General features: G+C 50.5%; 1 long non-coding RNA gene across 1 annotated transcript; it reads left to right on the top strand.

Moving 5' to 3' along the window:
- Positions 1-431: 431 nt before the first annotated feature.
- On the top strand, positions 432-4996 carry LOC122235850. Its single transcript, XR_006213932.1, has 3 exons — positions 432-570; positions 1050-1121; positions 4191-4996. It is a non-coding gene; the product is annotated as an uncharacterized LOC122235850 (long non-coding RNA).
- The last annotated feature ends 1174 nt before the right edge of the window (positions 4997-6170 follow it).

Consider the following 6170-nt stretch of genomic DNA (forward strand, 5'->3'; position numbering starts at 1 on the left):
GGCACCTTTGGGGAGCTGGGTGGGGGCGGGGGAAGAGAGTTGCTGAGAATGCACTGTAAACACCGCATGGGGTGGGGGGTGGGGGTGGGGTTGAACTGGGCAGGGTTTTTTGTTTTTTTGTTTTTTGTTTTTTTATAGCAGCAGGGGAGAGGCTGGCTCCAAACCAAGACTCTGCTACCAACCAAAGGGACGAGGAAGGGGCGTTTGGTGTCTCCAGTTTGGGCCTCAGTCTGTCGCTTTTCCCATTAGGAAGAGCCTGGGCACCATTCATTCATGACGTCACAGGAGGAGGCATTGTAGATAGTGGGTGGTCCGTGGGGGACACGATCCTGGCTGGTGAGGGATGGGGCAGCCACCACGAACATCCTGTGCTGACCTCCGCCCCCACGCTTTATTTTGTTCACTCCTAGGGCACCTAGGGCATCATCGCACGTATCTCCTTGAACGTCAATTCTTTCCCCGAGCTTTACCTTTCCCCAAATTTTGAGAGCAAGGACTTGTGTCTAATTCATGTTTGAATTGCCCAGCACAGCGCCTGGCGCACAGAAGACACGAGAGAATGGAGAAGAGGTCGGCCGGTGGGGGGAGGGGGGGGCTTGGCGCCCCTGGGGGAGCCCCTGGAGAGCACGTAGCTGTGTGGGGAGGGGGGACACTCCCAGGGCTGGGATGGGGACACTGCCAGCGTTCTCTCCCTGGTTTCTAACTTCACCAACCTTGACTCCACGGCCTGAGAAATCCCAGCCTTGCCCCCTTCTCCAGCCCCAGCGGCACCCAGGCTTTCCCAGCTAATGCTGCACCTTTCTCCTCGGGAGGTAGTAGAGTTTAGGGCCTGGAATGAAGAAAGAACGGGGGATTACTCGCTCTTTGAAATGCAGCTGCCCGGGGCCAGGTTCGGTTTGGAAAGGGTAGGAGGGGTGGCGTGTGTGACCCTGCAGTTGGGAGACAGTTGTCCCTGCAGGAAGGCCGGCCACGGAAGCGCCTGACCCCTGTTATTTCAGCAGGATTGAGGGGAAGCACCTGTGGTCCTTCCCTCTGCTTGGCCCCTACAGGAGTCAGAAACCTTCTCCGCCTCACTCCTGCTGCTGTGCCTGGACTGTCTCTCTAGCACCTTGAAGCAGAAGGTGACTTGGGGTTCCAAGGAAAAGAAAGGGGCTCTTTTGTTTTTCTTAATGTTTATTCATTTTTGAGAGAGAGAGAGAGAGAGAGAGAGAGAGAGAGAAAACGAATGAGCAGGGAGGGGCAGAGAGAGAGGGAGACACAGAATCCAAAGCAGCCTCCAGGCTCTGAGCTGTCTGCGTAGATAGAGCCCAATGCAGAGCTCAAACCCACCAGCCATGAGATCATGACCTGAGCTGAAGTCGGACACAACTGACTGAGCCACCCCGGGGCCCCTAGAAAGGGGCTCTTGAATGAAGCTTTCCTGGCAGGGACTGGAACCAGGACAACGTGGGACGACAGCTGCTCAAAAACCACAGAGCAGTATCTCAGGGAGGAAGTTTCGGAATCTATCCCAAGCACTCGCCTGGGTCTCAGGCACTGGGTTTGATGATGGGACAGAAATAAACAATGTCGATTTAGCAACCGGAGAAAACAGCAACGCTAGCCAGCAAGTTGTTGAAGGAGATAGGCAGGGAGGGAAGGGTGGTGGGGAAGTCTGGTGTCTGCTCCTTCCTCCTCCTCTGTGCTTTCTCTGGATAGTGAATTTGGGATAGAGTTGATGTTTGAGGAGAGAGTACCAGGAGTCGAACCCCTGACCTGAAATCATGGCAGAGAAACCCCAAGGGTGACCCCAATCTCATCTTCAAGGTTGGAAATGGAGGGGAGTGAGAGCCAAGTAGCTTTTGGGATAGCACATCTTTCTCCTCCTTCAGCTCGGAACACAAGCCTTACATAAGAACATTCTCGTCTGAATCTATCTCTCCTTCCTGCCCCATTCACTTACAGATTTACACAAATTTAAAACCAGAGCAGAGTGGAGGTAACTTAGGAGTTTTCTCTAAACCCATTGCCTGGCTTTTGTTAAACAACAGAACATATGAACGTGTGGTCTGCAGAGCTGTGGATGCTCTCTGACAAATGCCACTAGGGTGCCCCCAACCCACCCCGGCCCGCAATCCACCCCCCCCCCCCCCCAGCCATAGCTCAATAAGTCACTGTTGAAAGAATAAATGTACTAATAAAGGCCTGTATGGACGTGCATTAGAAAGGCAGAGATGTGTGGGCCAGGGCTCCACCCTGGGAATGATTAAGGATTCTCTGCAGTGGATCGGATTGGGTATCCTGGGTCTGCTCCTGCATCGGGAGCCTGTCAGCAGCCAGATGCACAGGCAGGGCTGGGCAGCGTTTGTAAAACAAGGTCAAATTGTACCCAGGCTCATGCTATAGAAAAAGCAAGACCAGACCTGAGCATTGTCACGGTCTAGCTGCGGTCACTTCAGGTCTCTGCCTCTGGACTGAAATTACCTCCTGGGTAATGAGAAGCGATGGACGGCACACCTATTGTTCTCATTGCCATTTCGTTGCCTCCTCAAAGCTCTAAGTTCTGATAGTTTCGGCCTTACAATGGTCCAAAAAGCCACGGGACCGTCCTGTCTTGGTGTCTACTAGATTATGAGGAAATCTGAACAGCATGGGGAAGGCTGATATTCTTTTTTAATTCTGCCTGGCCTCTAGTTTCTTTTAAGGCACAGCTGCTTTCACGCGAGTACAGGAGGGTCCTTTTCTAGCTTTAGGCCAGGCTCTCATAAGGCAAAAAGCCTGTTCAAGAATCCAGGGGATGATTCAAGGGCGGCAGAGGGCGGTCCGTGAGTTCAGCGTCCACTTAGTTCCTGTTGCCAGGGCAAGAGTGGCGCGGGGCCAGCTCAGAAGCAGGCAGGAGCTGAGTTGCCCAAGGGCGCCTAAGAACTCTTGTTTCCCTTTCCTTCCATGTGCTCAGTTCTCTTAGGTTTTAAGTTGTTATGTGGTACAAGTCCTCGGCCTAAGAAACACACTGAAACTTCCCAAATAAACTGTATTCCTTGAAGCTGCTTGTTAGGATTCATCCTGAAGTTACGCTTGGGCCCCTGGAGGCTACATGTAAGAAATCCTGATGGGAGAGCTGACGGTCAGGGCCCCCTGGGAAAATGGCCATCCCTACATGACTTCTCATTTCCCTTTTCCACAAAGCCAGGGTACGTCCTGGATTCTGAGAAACTATCAGAATAAGCAGAATCTCTTTAAGGCCGTCTCTCACCCTACCCCTCGTCCATTTATTTCCTTTTTCTAGCATTTTCTTTCTCTCTCATTGTCAGCACTGATAACCCATAGCGACTGGTTCACAGTCCCCACACTGGTGGTGAGTACAGCAGGCAGGGCCAGCTGCGGACGTTCTCAGACTTGGTTTTGAAACAATCATGAGGTGCTGAAAAATTCTCAAAGCATTTCATCTTTATGTTTTGATAAACACCCCCCACCCCCAAACAAAACAAAACAAAACAGAAAAACCCACTGAGTCATCCTTGCCAAACTATACTTTCCAGAGGAAGCGTGTCAGCAGATTCAAATGAACAATGATAGAATCCCGTGATACCAAGATGATTCAAACCTGATGCTTTAGAGGCTGACATCCTGAGCTGAACTAGTCAGGGGTCACCATCTGGCCTGATTTGGGGGCAGTCCTTTCTTTTTAGTTTATCTGTGAGGTGGCAGAGGAGGTGAGACTCTTTCTAGTCAACAGGCAGGCAGGCTTCTCCTGTTATAGAAAACTTGTGAGAGAGTCTAGGCACGACTTGGTGGTTGGTGAGCTATATTAAGAATCATATTCTCTCCTTCAAAGTCTAGACGATGTATTTGTAGCTCTGGCTTATCTCAGGGGTTATAGATCTCAGGGGCCAGAGCTTTCAGTCCCTACATGGATGGGTTCACTGGGACTCTTAAAAACCCGCCTCACTGAAATTAGCAGGCATAATTTGACAGACACTTGGAAAAGATTACCCCCTAATCACATTATGGCTGCAGGCCAGGTTTGGAAGTAAGCTCTTTTAAATTCCTAGGCCGTAGGAAGTACAGGTTGAAGACGAAAGCGGGACATGCTGGACTGAGGATGTTAAAAATATTTTTTAAAACGGGGAGGCTGATGCCTGGCAGAGGACAACTCTTCCCTGATGTGCTATTCCCTCGTCTTGTCTCTCTCCTTGTTTGGAAAACTCCAGGTTGTCCATATCATGGACGACTGCGGCTGCTCTCTGTGTGGTGAGCTATGGTGCTCTACAGACCGGTCACCTCCGACACGACTGAAGACCCGAAGGAACACGTGCTCTGGCAGCTCCCACCTGCTTCAGAGAAGGACCGAGCCTTGATTCTCAGAGGAGCAAAAGCGTACGCAGGCAGTCCGGAACAATCGTTGCCACTTTTCCACTTCCATGTCGGTGACATCAGGTAACAGATACACGGGACATAATTAAAAATAAACGAGAAAAAGGTTTCCATGGTTCACGAAAGCAGTAGGAGTATTGTGAGGAAAGCTTAGAAGCATTTATCTGCTGCTACCCAAAATTTAGCATTTGACTTTAATTATGCCTCCTTAAGAATTAAGCAAAGCAGAAAATGTTTCAACACGACCAGCTGCTGCAGATCCAAACTGTTTCACGGGTGAACTTTTTATTTAATCTTTTCTGTTGCTTTTTGATCATGCAATAAACCCCACTCGTAACAGATTAAAGGTCATAAAAATTATAATGACATTAGCCAGCTAACCCATTTTTCCCAAACCCTCTTGAAACACCTAGGACCAAAGCATGCTACTATAGTCATAAACCAGAGTCGTCTGGGGAAGAGGCAGGCCCCACCCTCTCCTCTTTCAGAGTCCCTGTGGGTCAGAAGCCGAATCTTTATGCCACAGTTAAGGTTATGGCTGCGTTTTTCATACGTATTACCAAGGTGTCAGATCCTGGACCAGAAGGAGGTGCCCTCACATAACCCTTCTCCGGTTACCCCTGCTCAAAGAGGAGAGATTGGAGAGTGGAGATCGTGTGGGTTAACTTAAAAGACAAGAGGTGAGCACATTCCTGGCACACAGAGGGAGATGGACCTCTGTCACCTGCGCGTGACGGATAGCATTACAACTGGCTAATTTAGAGCATTAGGAAGACGTGGGCCTGCCCATTTGAAGCTTCCGTTCCAACAAAGGAGAGTTCATGATGGCATATGATGAATGCACAGATCACTCACCGTGAGGGCAGAAGGTAGGACAGAGTCTAATACGATGAGCAGGTTATTAGCTGGATTAGCCAATTTCCCATGTTGAAAGAAAAAAAAAATGACTTCAGGAAATGAAATAAAACAGAAATTCCTACCCTACTCTTTCCACGGCGTCAATAGCGATTTGGAAACGGAGTTGAGTTTTGCCAATTTAAAACACGGTAGAAGTCAACCGACTTGGCCTGTTTAATGGAAATGACCAGAAGAACGAACATGGCTGAAGAGCCATCCAGTAACCGTCAGTCAGACAGCCTGAATCTCTGCACTAACTCTGATCCAGTTTAGTCACTCACTGCTGTGGGCAGGGATCCAAGAAAAAAATTTCACAGGGGCTGAAAGAAGGGGGCCCAGGGTAACAGCCTCTAAAAATGACAACTTGCCCCGAAGCTTGAAACCGACTCAAACCTCCCCAGATCCATCTGGCACAACCAGCACATCTGACAGCAGCCCACGGTCTCCAAACGTGAATCGGCTGCAGAGGACGGGCATGCCAGCCTGAATGACTCTGCTCTGCGTCACTCCCTAGATTGCCAAACTTAGGCACGAGCGCATCCATCCACCTTCCCAGAGCCTTCTAGAATCTGTCTCCGGTGTCACGGGTTGCCTACCGCCTGTCACTTGGCCTGCTTTCAGGAACCCGAACGTCCACTCAGTGCACAGAAACAGACCACACGTCCACCTCAGCCACAGGCTCGTCTCTCCCGTCACGGATGGCGCGGGCTGACCCGGGAGACCTGGCACTAAAACACCAACACCGAAATCCAGGGGCAGCCCGTGTGTTTGGGGTGGCAGTCCTCGAGACACTGTTGGCTTAGAAGAGCAGGCCTTCCACGCTGATAACAACGGGCATAACCACCTCAACCCGTGCTGGGCCGAGATAATGCAGGGGATCCTTACGCAACTGCTCCGTCAGGTGGCGAGTGCAGCGGGAG

Source organism: Panthera tigris, chromosome F3, assembly GCF_018350195.1.
Source record: "Panthera tigris isolate Pti1 chromosome F3, P.tigris_Pti1_mat1.1, whole genome shotgun sequence".
Taxonomy (NCBI): Eukaryota; Metazoa; Chordata; class Mammalia; order Carnivora; family Felidae; genus Panthera; species Panthera tigris.